Source organism: Lutra lutra, chromosome 3, assembly GCF_902655055.1.
Source record: "Lutra lutra chromosome 3, mLutLut1.2, whole genome shotgun sequence".
In the NCBI taxonomy this organism is placed as follows: Eukaryota; Metazoa; Chordata; class Mammalia; order Carnivora; family Mustelidae; genus Lutra; species Lutra lutra.
The window spans coordinates 133,270,128-133,287,327 of record NC_062280.1 but is presented as its reverse complement, the minus strand read 5'-3'; the positions used below and the strand labels follow the sequence as shown (position 1 = coordinate 133,287,327).

Sequence of the window (17,200 nt, the reverse complement as noted above, 5' to 3'; positions counted from 1 at the left end):
CCTGAGCCGAAGGCAGAGGCTTAACCCACTGAGCCACCCAGGCAGCCCCACAAGCAAGTACTTCTATACAAAGTACATGTAATCAAAATGTTTTGGGAAATGGTGCTATAAAACTATAAATACAGTAATCTTATTTTCACTTCTAGCATTGATATACAAGGCAGATAGGTAAAGAACATTTTCCCTGAATAGTGTTTTGCAGTCTAAACTTCCTAAATACATTCAATTAATTATCAAATAATTACTGAGCATTTCCCATGTGCCAGGAACTTATACACAGTCATGAACAAGAGAGACTTGAGCAGGAGTGGATTTGGTCATCTTGAGCAGGAGTGGATTTGGTCATCATGGGCATATCTGAGAAAACAGACCTTCCACAACATGCTGCTGGTCCTGGTACTTCCCCCACCTGAATAACAGGCAAACACTCCCGGCTTGACTATTCTTGTATTCTCTGTCTCTTTTTAAAAAAACAAATTTGGTTTCCCATCATCTTGCTCTTGTTTTATTCGTTTTTCTTTTTCTATCTACCCTTATAGGAATTCCACATGGATTCCATCAAAACTTCTAAACCAGTGACCCTACTGGTTTTCACAATTGAACATCCCCCTCTTGTCCTCAATTCCCCCATTACCCATCTGAAATTCTTCAGTTCATCATTTGAGTGGTCTTCAAACTAGGTGGCCATAAGGTACAGGAAGACTTTCCGAGGGAGGACTTGTACAGAGATAGTTTTAAGGAAACCCTCAACTATCATGTCAATTATTTTTCTTAAATTGATCTACCTGAGAACTCACAAGCATTTATAAACTACTTCTCCTGCTACGCATGAGAAAAACATATACCTCAATAATCCCAAATCCTTCTGGGGTGTGTTCAACTGGACTGTAAAACCTCAGGGTGCCAAATAAAATAATAAATCAAAACATTAATTTTGAGAAAGCTAAAAAAAATTCATTAAAGCACTTAAGATTTTCCTGTCATCTATGTATTTTGGTTAAGGGGAAACATGATCTTATAAATAGTATAAGTGTAAACAATATGCCATGTTAGGATGTTCTAAATTCAGATGTTGGATAGAAATGGCTTGGTGGCATTAACAATTTTTGTTTAAGGATTCGTCCTCATTTACCTCAGGTCTGTTATCAGTCTGGAAGGAGAATTGTATGAGAGCAAAGCAAGGGGAAAAAATGTTTAAAATTAAAAACACTTTTTATATACTTAAATTTTTTTGTCTTAGGTATTCATGAACTAAGTTTTTTAAATTTTAGAACAATTTTAGATTTACAGAAAAATTGCAGTGTAGAATTCTCATATACTCCATACCCAGTTATCCCTGTTATTAACATCTTACATTATTATGGTATATTTTTATAATTATTGAACCAATTCATATTTTCTTAGTTTTACCTAATATTCTTTTTCTTTTCCTGGATCCCATATTACATTTAATTGTCATGCCTCCTTACTCTTCTCTTGGCTATTATAGCTTTTCCAACCTTCTTGGTTTTGATGTCTTGAGAGTTTTGAGAAGACTGGTCAGCTGTTTTGTAGAATGTGCCTTAGTTGGGATTTGTCTGATGTTTTTCTCATAACTAGGCTGAAATTATGGGGTTTGGGAGGAAGGCTGTAGGGGTAAAGTGTATTTTCAACACATCATGTCCAGGGTACAAACAATCAACATGATTTACCACTGTTGATGTCAGTCTGATCACCTGGCTCAGGTAGCATTTGTCAGGTCTCTCCCATGTAAAGCTACTCTTTTCTCCCATTTCTGACACTTTTTATTAGCTGATACAAAAAAAAAAAACAAACCTTTTAACTGCTCAAGGAGAATAGGTTCATGATGTTGATTCTTATAAATATCAGTGGAACACTTTTCAAGTCTACTGATTTTTTTTAAGATTTTATTTATTTATTTGACAGAGAGAGAGAGATCACAAGTAGGCAGAGAGGCAGGCAGAGAGGCGGGGGGGGGGGGTGCGGGGAGCAGACTCCCTGCTGAGCAGAGAGCCCAATGCAGGGCTCGATCCCAGGACCCTGTGATCATGACCTGAGCCAAAGGCAGAGGCTTAACCCACTGAGCCATCCAGGTGCCTCAAGACTACTGATGCTTCAAGAAATTTAGAGTAAAAAAATTGTGATATAAGTGTATATGCACTTTTCAATAAGATAGTTAAAAATAATTTTTTTACTAAATCATGAAATATGTGTTCCAATTACTGTTAATATTCATCTAATTTCATCTTATAAAATGTTCAATAATTTCTACCTCCTATTAACAAAAAATAATACTATATGTTGACTGCTGGACTGATGAAGTTTTAGTAATATGTATCTTTTATCCTTTAATAAATTCAGAAGAAAGTTCTGAATTTATATTTAAGATCACTTTGTCTAACAAAATTAATAGTTATTTCTGATTTTATATTAATTTTCCTATAAATACTCCAAAAGGATAAAAAACAAAGCTTGACACACATACAATTTACTTAGCAATTATAGCAGGGCTATGTGGTTTTTTGTTTGTTTGTTTGTTTAAAGATTTTATTTATTGGGGTGCCTGGGTGGCTCAGTGGGTTAAAGCCTCTGCCTTGGGCTCAGGTCCTGATATCCGGGTCCTAGGATGGAGCCCCACATGGGGCTCTCTGCTCAGCGGGGAGCCTGCTTCCCCCTCTTTCTCTGCCTGCCTCTCTGCCTACTTGTGATCTCTGTCAAATAAATCAATAAAATCTTAAAAAAATTTTTATTGATTTATTTGACATATAGAGATCACAAGTAGGTAGAGAGGCACGTGGGGTGGGGGTGGGGGAAAGCAGGCTCCCTGCTGAGCAGAGAGCCCAACTCGGGTCTCGATCCCAGGACCCTGAGATCATGACCTGAGCCGAAGGCAGAAGCTTAACCCACTGAGCCACCCAGGCACCCCCAGGGCTATGTGTTCTTATCACATTCCTCATGTCATAAAAAACTTACCATTTCAGCTAGGCATTACACTGCATTATTACAAAATAAGTATCAAGAAACAATATTATGGTCTTGTTTTAATTATAGCTGATTAGAAAATGATTATGAAATAATTATATTAATTCTACATCATTTAAACCTTATCTGTAGAAGCAAGTAATCTAGTTGGCAAGGCATATTCTACAATTTTTTCTCAATATTTTAATATCCTAAAATACATATATGGCATGATTTTAAAGTGAAGTCAACCTCTTTCTGAAAGCAACTAATTCTGATATTGCTGCTTGATTTGACATTGGGTACTGGCTTTGTCGGTTGGATTGCATGAAAGACTTTGTCCATATACTGAATAAATTGTATCAGCAGCTTGGATGTATCAATGAAAATATATTAAAAACATGTGATTACAGGAGGAAACCAAATAAAGAAAATAGGGGAATGCCTTGTATTATTTTTTTACAACTGCATGTGAAACTACAGTTACTTCAAAATAAGAAGTTTAGTGAGAAAAGATAATTGAATAGCATTTCATCTGGGTGCCTGGGTGGCTCAGTGGGTTAAGCCTCTGCCTTCATCTCAGGTCATGATCTCAGGGTCCTGGAATTGAGCCCCGCCTCTGGGCTCTCTCTCTGCCTGCCTCTCTGCCTACTTGTGATCTCTATATGATCTCTGTGTCAAATAAATAAATAAAATCTTTAAAACAAAACAAATAGCATTTCATCAAACATACTGCATTGACAAAGGTGCAATGAAATTAATAATACTCACTTTTCTAAATTTCTTTCTGAGTATTTTGAATTAAACAAAGTGCCTCTAAGTGAAAGATTAGCAAGTATAATTTAAAATCAGATAAACCTTGGTAAAGCTTTTTTGGTATACTTCCAGAAATTGAAGGGAAAAAAATGCTTCTAATTACCAGATAACAAACCACTTTGCAAGTTTGGGGATTTCTAATTCTTTGCTTTCAATAAATTGAGTTGTCAGATGATATATTATTATGTTTCTTATGACAGACCTTTGTATGACTTTTTCTTTTGCTTTTCAACCCAGAAGGAGTTCAAAGAGATGAGTGGCATTGCTATAAACTCTTCTCTTTCTAGTTACTTAGTTATGAGAAAAAAGTTTCTCAGTACATATGTGTAACAATGAAAAATAAAAATAAAACAAGTGGCCTATATTTTCTACAATTTAATCTAAAAATAAGCAACATTTACCTATAGGTGAGATAATTAATTGGCAAAAAGTGTCCTCATTTACCTTAAGAGAAGAACTTTCAATAAAATGTCAGCTTTTATGTTTAATAGTTATTTATCAAATTTTAAAATATATTTATGTTTTGGCAAAAAGTTTTAATATATGAAAATTATTTTAGTTCATTGTATATTAGAAGTAGTTATAATGATAATTAATCTAGAAGAAAAACTTCAACACTTAGATCCTTATGCTCAAAGAAGAATAAAAAATTACATTAAGCTTCAGTTTATATACATGTTCATCGCAAAGAAATGTGTGAAGGTGATAAATAAAAAACTTGTGAGTACAAAAATATGGTATAAAATTCAGTTGTCAGGGAGAGTAAGTATACTGGAAGTATACGTTCAAGAAGGAAAGTGATGTGAAATTTCAATTTAGGAAGCACTTTTAAATGTATTTTTAATGACGGTGAGCACCAGATTTATATGGTATTAAAATTCATTGGTTACTGCTATAAACTCAATGTTTTCATCCTCTTAAAATTCATAAGCTGAAACCTAGTCTCAGTGTAATGACATTAGAAGGTGGGGCCTTTGAGGTGATTAGGTCATAAGGGTAATAATGAGTGGGATTGGTGCTCTTATAAAAGAGACCCAGAGATATTATGCTTAGCGAAATAAGTCAATTGGAGAAAGACAACTATCATATGATCTCCCTGATATGAGGAAGTAGAGATGCAACATTGGGGGTTTGAGGGGTAGGAAAAGAATAAATGAAACAAGATGGGATTGGGAGGGAGACAAACCATAAGAGAATCTTAATCTCACAAAACAAACTGAGGGTTGCCAGGGGGAGGCGGGAAGGGAGAGGGAGGTGGGGTTATGGACATTGGGGAGGGTATATGCTATGATGAGCGCTGTGAAGTGTGTAAACTTGGTGATTCACAGACCTGTACCCCTCAGGCTAATAAAAAAGAGACCCAGAGGGTGCTCCCAAGTCCTTCCTCTGTGTGAGGATACATCATGTAGATGGCCATCACTGAACCAGGAAGTGGGCATTCACCAAACACTGACTCTATCAATGACTGGATCTACCAATGCCTTGATCTTGGACTACCTAGCTTCTTCCATAACTGTGAGAAATAAATGCTGTTGGTTATAAGCCAGTCTGTAGTATTCTGTTACAGCATTACCAAGGGCCTCTGACAGTTACATTTTCTAAAAACTGATATGTCAAAATGCATTATATGTCAAAAAATATGTCATATTTCAACTTAGAAAGTAAAATTTAGATGTTACCTTAAAAAATGCATAGAGGATACATAGTTTTTCAAAATTCTTCTTTGGAAATATGCAACCAAAAGAGTTTGAAGGCCATGCAATGCTGTAGTCATTCCCTTCCAAACACTTTAAGTCTTTTGTCCCTCCTGTCATTGTACTCATCAGGCATAAGTCTAACCCTGGTTCAACCCAACTATTTACCAATTCCATACCTGTACCCAAGAAGCTCTTTGTTGCTGAAGAAAAGCATGAGACCATGCTGACTGGTTTCACATTCAATACGTGATTACAGCATTCTAGAGGATGCACCACACTGCCTAGCAGTCCTACTAGTCTGGCATATTCAAATCCCCACTTTCAAGCGACTATTTCACACCTTCTTTTCTTGCCTCAGAATTCCTAGATCACTGCCTGCATATCTCAACTAGCAACTTAACTTTATCTTATAGCTCCTTGAGAAAATGGTTAAAATAAAATAAGAACTTCCTCATCTTCTTTCCAGCAACCTACATTGGTACCCATGCTTTGCCTCTCCACTTATCACTATGATAACATTGCTCCCATGGAAGTCTGCATTCCTCCTAAGCTCTGAGCCCCCGTCTTCTTTCAGCTACTTGAGGACATTGTCCCTGCAATACCTCTATATATCACATCACTCCCATCAACTTAAGAGTATGCTTTCATATATCCTGTCTTAAAAAAACCCTCCCTTGGGGCACCTAGGTGGCTCATTGGTTAAGCCTCTGACATCTGCTCAGATCATGATCCCAGGACCATGGGATTTAGCCCTGCATTGGGCTCCCTGCTCAGAGGAGAGCCTGCTTCTCACTCACCCACTCCCGCTGCTTGTGCCCTCTCTCTGTAAAATAAATAAATAACATCTTTAAAAAAAACAAAGGAGGAGGAGTCAAGATGGCGGAGAAGTAGCAGGCTGAGACTACTTCAGGTAGCAGGAGATCAGCTAGATAGCTTATGTAAAGATTGCAAACACCTACAAATCCAACAGGAGATCGAAGAGAAGAAGAACAGCAACTCTAGAAACAGAAAATCAACCACTTTCTGAAAGGTAGGACTGGCGGAGAAGTGAATCCAAAGCGATGGGAAGATAGACTGCGGGGGGAGGGGCCGGCTCCCGGCAAGCGGCAGAGCAACAGAGCACAAAAGCAGGACTTTTAAAACTCTGTTCCGCTGAGGGACATCGCTCCAGAGGCTTAACCGGGATGAAGCCCACGCAGGGTCAGCATGGCCTCAGGTCCCGCAGGGTCACAGAAGGATCAGGGGTGTCAGAGTGTCACAGAGCTTACAGGTATTAGAATGGGGAAGCTGGCTACAGAGACAGAGCCGAGGAGTGAGCTCACAGCTCGGGGTTACCTTGAACTGGTCACAGGCTCGGTCAGCTAGGAGCGCGGCCAGAGGCCAGGGTGACGTGAGTAATTGGGCACTATTCTCTGAGGGCGCACTGAGGAGTGGGACCCGGGCTCTCGGCTCCTCTGGCCAGAGACCGGGAGGCCGCATCTTCATTCCTGCCCTCCAGAACTCTACGGAAAGTGCTCAGGGAACAAAAGGTCCCGAAAGCAAACCCGAGCCGATTACTCAGCCCGGCCCCGGGTAAGGGCGTTGCAACTCCGCCTGGGGCAAAGACACTTGAGAATCACTACAACAGGCCCCTCCCCCAGAAGATCACCAAGAAACCCAGCCAGGACCAAGTTCACCTACCAAGGAGTGCAGTTTCAATACCAAGGAGAGCATCAGAATTCCAGAGGAGGAGAAAGCAAAGCACGGAACTCATGGCTTTCTCCCCATGATTCTTTAGCCTTGCAGTTAATTTAATTTTTTTTCTTTTTCAATTTTTTTTCTCTTCTTCTGCTAAATTTTTTAAACTTTTACCCTTTTCTAACGTTTTTTAACTAGTTTATCTAATATATATATATATATATATATATATATATATATTTCCTTTTTATATTTTTTCTTTATTGGTTTTCTTTTTTTAATTTTTTTTTTTCTTTCTGAACCTCTTTTTATCCCCTTTCTCCCCCCTCATGATTTGGGATCTCTTCTGATTTGGCTAAAGCATATTTTCCTGGGGTTGTTGCCACCCTTTTAGTATCTTACTTGCTCCTTCATATACTCTTATTTGGACAAAATGACAAGGCGGAAAAATTCCCCACAAAAAAAAGAACAAGAGGCAGTACCGAAGGCTAGGGACCTAATTAATACAGACGTTGGTAATATGTCAGATCTAGAGTTCAGAATGACGATTCTCAAGGTTCTAGCCGGGCTCGAAAAAGGCATGGAAGATATTAGAGAAACCCTCTTGGAGATATAAAAGCCCTTTCTGGAGAAATAAAAGAACTAAAATCTAACCAAGTTGAAATTAAAAAAGCTATTAATGAGGTGCAATCAAAAATGGAGGCTCTCACTGCTAGGATAAATGAGGCAGAAGAAAGAATTAGCGATATAGAAGACCAAATGACAGAGAATAAAGAAGCCGAGCAAAATAGGGACAAACAGCTACTGGACCACGAGGGGAGAATTCGAGAGATAGGTGACACCATAAGACGAAACAACATTAGAATAATTGGGATTCCAGAAGAAGAGGGAACAGAGAGGGGAGCAGAAGGTATATTGGAGAGAATTATTGGAGAGAATTTCCCCAATATGGCAAAGGGAACAAGCATCAAAATCCAGGAGGTTCAGAGAACCCCCCCTCAAAATCAATAAGCATAGGTCCACACCCCGTCACCTAATAGTAAAATTGACAAGTCTTAGTGACAAAGAGAAGATCCTGAAAGCAGCCTGGGAAAAGAAGTCTGTAACATACAATGGTAAAAATATTAGATTGGCAGCAGACTTCTCCACAGAGACCTGGCCAGAAAGAGCTGGCATGATATATTCAGAGTACTAAATGAGAAAAACATGCAGCCAAGAATACTATATCCAGCTAGGCTATCATTGAAAATAGAAGGAGAGATTAAAAGCTTCCAGGACAAACAAAAACTGAAAGATTTGCAAATACCAAACCAGCACTACAGGAAATATTGAAAGGGGTCCTCTAAGCAAAGAGAGACCCTAACAGTAATAGATCAGAAAGAAACAGAGACAATATACAATAACAGTCACCTTACAGGCAATACAATGGCACTAAATTCATATCTCTCAATACTTACCCTGAATGTTAATGGGCTAAATGCCCCAATCAAAAGACACAGGGTATCAGAATGGATAAAAAAACAAAACCCATCTATATGTTGCCTACAAGAAACTCATCTTAAACCTGAAGACACCTCCAGATTTAAAGTGAGGGGGTGGAAAAGAATTTACCATGCTAATGGACATCAGAAGAAAGCAGGAGTGGCAATCCTTATATCAGATCAATTGGATTTTAAGCCAAAGATTATAATAAGAGATGAAGAAGGACACTATATCATACTCAAAGGAACTGTCCAACAAGAAGATCTAACAATTTTAAATATCTATGCCCCTAACGTGGGAGCAGCCAACTATATAAACCAATTAATAACAAAATCAAAGAAACACATCGACAAGAATACAATAATAGTAGGGGATTTTAACACTCCCCTCACTGAAATGGACAGATCATCCAAGCAAAAGATCAACAAGGAAATCAAGGCCTTAAATGACACACTGGACCAGATGGACATCACAGATATATTCAGAACACTTCATCCCAAAGCAACAGAATACACATTCTTCTCTAGTGCACACGGAACATTCTCCAGAATAGATCACATTCTTGGTCCTAAATCAGGTCTCAACCGTTATCAAAAGATTGGAATCATTCCCTGCATATTTTCAGACCACAATGCTCTGAAGCTAGAACTCAATCACAAGAGGATTTGGAAAGAACCCAAATACATGGAGACTAAACATCATCCTTCTAAAGAATGAATGGGTCAACCAGGAAATTAAAGAAGAATTGAAAAAAATCATGGAAACAAATGATAATGAAAACACAACGGTTCAGAATCTGTGGGACACAACAAAGGCAGTCCTGAGAGGAAAATATATAGAGGTACAAGCCTTTCTCAAGAAACAAGAAAGGTCTCAGGTACACAACCTAACCCTACACCTAAAGGAGCTGGAGAAAGAACAAGAAAGAAAGCCTAAACCCAGCAGGAGAAGAGAAATCATAAAGATCAGAGCAGAAATCAATGAAATAGAAACCAAAAAAACAATAGAACAAATCAACGAAACTAGGAGCTGGTTCTTTGAAAGAATTAATAAGATCAATAAACCTCTGGCCAGACTTATCAAAAAGAAAAGAGAATGGACCCAAATAAATAAAATCATGAATGAAAGAGGAGAGATCACAACTAACACCGAAGAAATACAGACAATTATAAGAACATACTATGAGCAACTCTACGCCAACAAATTTGACAATCTGGAAGAAATGGATGCATTCCTAGAGACATATAAACTACCACAACTGAACCAGGAAGAAATAGAAAGCCTGAACAGACCCATAACCAGTAAGGAGATTGAAACACTCATCAAAAATCTCCAAACAAACAAAAGCCCAGGACCAGACGGCTTCCCGGGGGAATTCTACGAAACATTTAAAGAAGAACTAATTCCTATTCTCCCGAAACTGTTCCAAAAAATAGAAATGGAAGGAAAACTTCCAAACTCATTTTATGAGGCCTGCATCACCTTGATCCCAAAACCAGACAAGGATCCCATCAAAAAAGAGAACTACAGACCAATATCCTTGATGAACACAGATGCAGAAATTCTCGCCAAAATACTAGCCAATAGGATTCAACAGTACATTAAAAGGATTATTCACCACGACCAAGTGGGATTTATTCCGGGGCTGCAAGGTTGGTTCAACATCCACAAGTCAATCAATGGGATACAACACATTAGTAAGAAAAAGAACAAGAACCATATGATACTCTCCATAGATGCTGAAAAAGCATTTGACAAACTACAGCATCCCTTCCTGATCAAAACTCTTCAAAGTGTAGGGATAGAGGGCACATACCTCAATATTATCAAAGCCATCTATGAAAAACCCACCGCAAATATCATTCTCAATGGAGAAAAACTGAAAGCTTTTCCGCTAAGGTCAGGAACACGGCAGGGATGTCCGTTATCACCACTGCTATTCAACATAGTACTAGAAGTCCTAGCCTCAGCAATCAGACAACAAAAGGAAATTAAAGGCATCCAAATCGGCAAAGAAGAAGTCAAACTATCACTCTTCGCAGATGATATGATACTATATGTGGAAAACCCAAAAGACTCCACTCCAAAACTGCTAGAACTTGTACAGGAATTCAGTCAAGTGTCAGGATATAAAATCAATGCACAGAAATCAGTTGCATTTCTCTACACCAACAAGACAGAAGAAAGAGAAATTAAGGAGTCCATCCCATTTACAATTGCACCCAAAACTATAAGATACCTAGGAATAAACCTAACTAAAGAGACTAAGAATCTATACACAGAAAACTATAAAGTACTCATGAAAGAAATTGAGGAAGACACAAAGAAATGGAAAAATGTTCGATGCTCCTGGATTGGAAGAAAAAATATTGTGAAAATGTCTATGCTACCTAAAGCAATCTACACATTTAATGCAATTCCTATCAAAGGACCATCCATTTTTTTCAAAGAAATGGAACAAATAATCCTAAAATTTATATGGAACCAGAAAAGACCTCGAATAACCAAAGCAATATTGAAAAAGAAAGCCAAAGTTGGTGGCATCACAATTCCGGACTTCAAGCTCTATTACAAAGCTGTCATCATCAAGACAGCATGGTACTGGCACAAAAACAGACACATAGATCAATGGAACAGAATAGAGAGCCCAGAAATAGACCCTCAACTCTATGGTCAACTCATCTTCGCAAAGCAGGAAAGAATGTCCAATGGAAAAAAGACAGCCTCTTCAATAAATGGTGTTGGGAAAATTGGACAGCCACATGCAGAAAAATGAAATTGGATCATTTCCTTACACCACACACGAAAATAGACTCAAAATGGATGAAGGACCTCAATGTGAGAAAGGAATCCATCAAAATCCTTGAGGAGAACACAGGCAGCAACCTCTTTGACCTCAGCCGCAGCAACATCTTCCTAGGAACATCACCAAAGGCAAGGGAAGCAAGGGCAAAGATGAACTATTGGGATTTTATCAAGATCAAAAGCTTTTGCACAGCAAAGGAAACAGTGAACAAAACCAAAAGACAACTGACAGAATGGGAGAAGATATTTGCAAATGACATATCAGATAAAGGACTAGTGTCCAAAATCTATAAAGAACTTAGCAAACTCAACACCCAAAGAACAAATAATCCAATCAAGAAATGGGCAGAGGACATGAACAGACATTTCTGCAAAGAAGACATCCAGATGGCCAACAGACACATGGAAAAGTGCTCCATATCACTCGGCATCAGGGAAATACAAATCAAAACCACAATGAGATATCACCTCACACCAGTCAGTATGGCTAAAATTAACAAGTCAGGAAATGACAGATGCTGGCAAGGATGTGGAGAAAGGGGAACCCTCCTACACTGTTGGTGGGAATGCAAGCTGGTGCAACCACTCTGGAAAACAGCATGGAGGTTCCTCAAAATGTTGAAAATAGAACTACCCTATGACCCAGCAATTGCACTGCTGGGTATTTACCCTAAAGATACAAACGTATTGATCCGAAGGGGCACGTGCACCAGAATGTTTATAGCAGCAATGTCTACAGTAGTCAAACTATGGAAAGAACCTAGATGTCCATCAACAGACGAATGGATAAAGAAGAGGTGGTATATATACACAATGGAATACTATGCAGCCATCAAAAGAAATGAAATCTTGCCATTTGCGACGACGTGGATGGAACTAGAGGGTATCATGCTTAGTGAAATAAGTCAATCGGAGAAAGACAACTATCATATGATCTCCCTGATATGAGGGAGAGGAGATGCAACATGGGGGGTTAAGGGGGTAGAAGAGTAAATGAAACAAGATGGGATTGGGAGGGAGACAAACCATAAGTGACTCTTAATCTCACAAAACAAACTGAGGGTTGATGGGGGGAGGGTGGTTGGGAGAGGGTGGGTGGGGTTATGGACATTGGGGAGGGTATGTGCTATGGTGAGTGCTGTGAAGTGTGTAAACCTGGCGATTCACAGACCTGTACCCCTGGGGATAAAAATATATTATATGCTTATAAAAAATAAAATTAAAAAAACAAACAAAAAAACAAAAACAAAAAAACAAAACAAAACAAAAAAAACCCCTCCCTTCACTTTATATCCCTGTCTTACTCTCCCCGTCTCTCTACTTTCCTTCATAGATAAACTTCTGAAAAGAGTTTCCTATGTTGCCATTTCACTTCCTTACCTTACATTCTCCACCCAGTCCATTCCAAAAACTTCCTTCATATCACTCCGTGGAGTTATTCATTAAGGACAATGATGTCTCTGTACTGCCAAATCTAATGACTACTTCTCTCTCGTTATCTAATTGACCCATTTATCGCTTCTTCCTTCTGGAGAACTTACCTTGGTGTTTGTGACACTATATTCTATTGGTTTTCCTTGACTTCACTGGCCACTGCCTCTTAATCACTTTTGCCTTTCTTTTGCTCATCTTAACCTCTAAGTTTGTGGTTTTCCCTGGTTTAGTCTTAGTCCTATCAACAGACACCTTCTTTAGGTACTTTATCTGGTCCTTAAAATAACATTTTGTACTAATTTTTTTTTTCTAATCTACATATCAAATTCGATTTCTTTCCAGAACTGCCTACTTGGCATCTTCATTTTTATATCCAAAAGGTAAGTTCAGTCGAACTTGGTCAACATGGAAATCTGGATTTCTAATATCCCTACCGCAGCTCCCAACCCCATGCCTATATTCTGTCTCACATTCACAGTCTCAGTTAATGGCATAATCATTTGCTCAGTACTTAAACCAAAATTGAGCAGTTACCCTTGGTACCTCTGTTTTTCTTTCTTTTTTTTTTTTTAAAGACATTATTTATTTATTTGACAGAGAGAGATCACAAGTAGGCAGAGAGGCCAGCAGAGAGGCAGGCAGAGAGAGAGAGGTGAAAGCAGGCTCCCTGCCGAGCAGAGAGCCTGATGTGGGGCTGGATCCCAGGACCCCGGGATCATGACCTGAGCCGAAAGCAGAGGCTTTAACCCACTGAGCCACCCAGGCGCCCCACCTCTGTTTTTCTTATTACTTATATCTTATCCATCCAGAAGAAAAATCTGTTTTTCCACATCTTCAAAATACATCCATACTGATTGGTTAAATGTGTTGAGAGTTGCTTCGTGGCCTATTAACTGGCTAGTTTTTAAAAATGTTTCATAGATAGTTATGAAGAATATGTGTTCTCATTGGTAGGATGTTCATAAGATCAAGCTTGTTAATTGTATTTTCAAGTAAAATCTTCTATATTCTTACTATTTTTTTTGTCTTGATCAGCTTTCAAAATGAGTTTTAAAATGCTCTAATGGTGGATTATCTTAAGACAAGTCCAGTAGTTTTAGCTTTTGTATATTTGAGACCACATTGTTAGGTATATATAATTTAGAATTGGCTATTACTTGGTGAATTTTAACTGTTTATCATTATATAGTATCTCTTTTTATCTCTAAGTAATGATTTTGCCTTAAAGTATTTTCTCCACTAATACATCTGCATCAAGACTGGCTTAATGAAATTTCTTCTATCCTTTTACTTTGGATGTTTCTATCTCCTTATATTTTAGGTATTTCTCTTGTAACACCTCTTGTCTAGTTCACAGTCTCTGCCTTTCAACTGGAGAGTTTAGTGCACTTAATACTTAACATGATTATGGTATATTTGGGATTATTACTATCCTTTAATCATTTGTGTGTACATGTGTATGTATTTAATGTTACTTGTTTTTTCTCTTTTCTTGACTTCCTTTGGAATGATTTTTTTTAAAAAGATTTTATTTATTTATTTGAGAGAGAGAGGGAGCAAGAGCACAAGCAGGGGGAGAGGAGAGCAAGGGGAAGTGAGGGGAAGGGGAGACAGAGGGAGAAGCAGACTCCTTACTGAGCAGAAAGCCTAATGTGGGGCATGATCCCAGGACCCCCCGGGATTAAGACCTGAGCCAAAGGCAGACACTTAACCAACTGAGCCATCTAGGTGCCTCTGGAATGATTTTTTTTTTTTAATGACACTTTTTTTCAATTACTGGGCAATATACTCTCAATTTCTATTCTCTCAGAGGTTATTCTTAAAATCTTAAACTAGATATTTGACTGAAATTCTAAAACTATTTGATACTCTATTCTTCTCCTAAATAAATAACTTCTCCTAAATACTGATAGCTACCCTATCTTATATTTAATTTTTTCCTTTTATCTTTAACACTCAATTTATAAAGAAATATAAAATATTAAAAAAAACCACTCAGTTTAGATATTTCTTCATGGTCCTATGTAGTCAGTTTTTTCTTTTTTTTCTTTTTTAGTTTTACTCACATGTTCACAAACCTCTCTGTTCATACTTCTTTCTCCCATTTCACTTTTTCTTTTAGAGCTAATTTTAAAATTTATGAATGTTTGAGTTCAGTTACATCTTTCTAAAAGATATGTTGCAGCCCTGTCCCCTAATACCTAAGAATGTGACCTTATTTGGAAATAGGTTTGTTGCAGATGTAATCAATATTTAAGATGAGGTCATGCTACAATAGGGTAGGCCCTTAATCTATACATCTGGTGTCCTTTTTCTTTCTTCTTTTTTTTTTTTTAAGATTTTATATATTTTTTGACAGAGAGAGATACAGCGAGAGAGGGAACAGAAGCAGGGGGAGTGGGAGAGGGGGAAACAGGCTTCCAGCCCAGCAGGGATCCAGATGTAGGATTGATTCCAGGACCCTGGGATCACGACCTGAGCCTAAGGCAGATGCTTAATGACTGAGCCACCCAGGCACCACTGTCTGGTTTCCTTATAAGAAGGGTAGAATGTTGGGGCACCTGGGTGGCTCAGTGGGTTAAGCGTCTGCCTTCAGCTCAGGTCATGATCTCAGGGTCCTGGGATCAAGTCCCGCATCTGTCTCTCTGCTCAGCAGGGAGCCTGCTTCCTCCTTTCTCTGCCTGCGTCTCTGCCTACTTGTGATCTCTGTCTGCCAAATAAATAAATAAAATCTTAAGAAAAAAAAGAAGGGTAGAATGTTAATATAATATGGGATTAAGCAAACATATTGTATAAATAGGTAAATAGTACATATATTAAATTTTGGGAGTTATATACGATAACAGTTTCATACACCATTACAGTGACAAATCTAGCTTGTGCTATTGTAGCCTAAAGCAGCCGAAGCCAGTGAGTGTATAACAGATAGGCCTGGCTGTGTTCCAATAAAACTTTATAAAAGTAGGCAGTGGGGCAGATTTAGCCAAATTCTCTCTGATGCTTTATTGGGAAGTAGTTGAACCTTGAAGGTATGTTAAGTTTATTGGTTTATCTTATACTTTGAAGGGTTGTTTTAACCATATATGATTTTGTAATATAATACATTGGTCATTTCTCATATGGATTCACTGAGTTGTATAGATCTTTTAAATGCTGACCTATTTCACCATACAATATAAAATATATTTGTTAATATTACTACTCTGTCTTCAGTAAAGTCTTTGAGCATTGGAAAGCTGTCAAGCTTATACTGGCAGATAAAATTGATCTACAATTCTAATTTTTACTTTGAAGCTTGAATTTTATCATTGACAACAAAACTGTCAGTTGTTTTCCTTGAAGTGATAGTCTTACTTGGCTCATTGTTAAGAAAATGTCTACCAAATACCCATGTCTAAATAAACATGTTCTTCAAGTTAAATGATACTCTCTCAAAAAAATGGCTAGTTCAGCATGCAACTCAATCTTACAAGTGCTTTTCCTTGAGAGAGTTATCAAAATTCATTATGCAGTAAAAGTGTTTTTTGCATACTTCCCATTTCATTCAAATAGAATATCAAAAAGATATATATTAAAGGGCTAATATTTATACAAATTTATAATTTGTATTGCTTATTGCTTTATAACAGACATTTAAAATGAAACTCTTTTTTTGTTTGTTTGTTTTTTGTTTTTTTCCTGCCAGTGAGTGGCAGTGAAGTACAATGTATATTATACTAGTAAAATGACTTAACATTAAACTGGTACAGTGTACTGGTTACAGTTTGGGGCCACTGCTGTGCTTTGTGCTAAGCCACCAAGAGTTCTACCTGCTATTGCTTTCGCACAACTAGTAAAAAACAACACAATGAAAAAGGCAAATAATGTCTTAGTATTATTATAAAAATAGTTCTGAGTTTTTACATATTCTGAAAGTGCCTCAGAGACCCTCAGAGTTCCATGGTAGAGTACTGTTGCCCTAAGACATTGACTAGAAGGCAATTTCTTCTGAAAAAGTCTTCTCATAAGATTTAACATCGATCTTTATCTCCCATCTCCATACTCTCCCCTCCCCTTCCTATGCTTGCTCTCCAATCCCCACCCTCAACATCTCCTACCACCAGTGCCTTTTAAGGATTAGACTGAGCGATTGTAATTTTTTTCCTCTGGAGATATTATCTTCTGACTTTAGTTTTGTGGAAAACTTTATAAGAAAACTTATAATAAATATTGGAAGTTTATTTCATGCAGATGATAGAAATGATTTTAAAATAATCTTTTTAAAAAAGTAACAAACTCCATCTTGACTGCAGTGCAAGATATGTTAGTAAGTCATGAAATTAAAAGTA

At 37.7% G+C, this 17,200-nt stretch overlaps 1 long non-coding RNA gene across 1 annotated transcript in view; it reads left to right on the top strand.

The window, feature by feature from the left end:
• Window positions 1-16,793, top strand: part of LOC125096325 (uncharacterized) — a 140,664-nt gene extending 123,871 nt beyond the window's left edge. Inside the window, exon 5 of the long non-coding RNA XR_007126139.1 lies at window positions 16,636-16,793. This is a non-coding gene — a long non-coding RNA (uncharacterized LOC125096325). The remainder of the gene's footprint in view (window positions 1-16,635) is intronic.
• The last annotated feature ends 407 nt before the right edge of the window (window positions 16,794-17,200 follow it).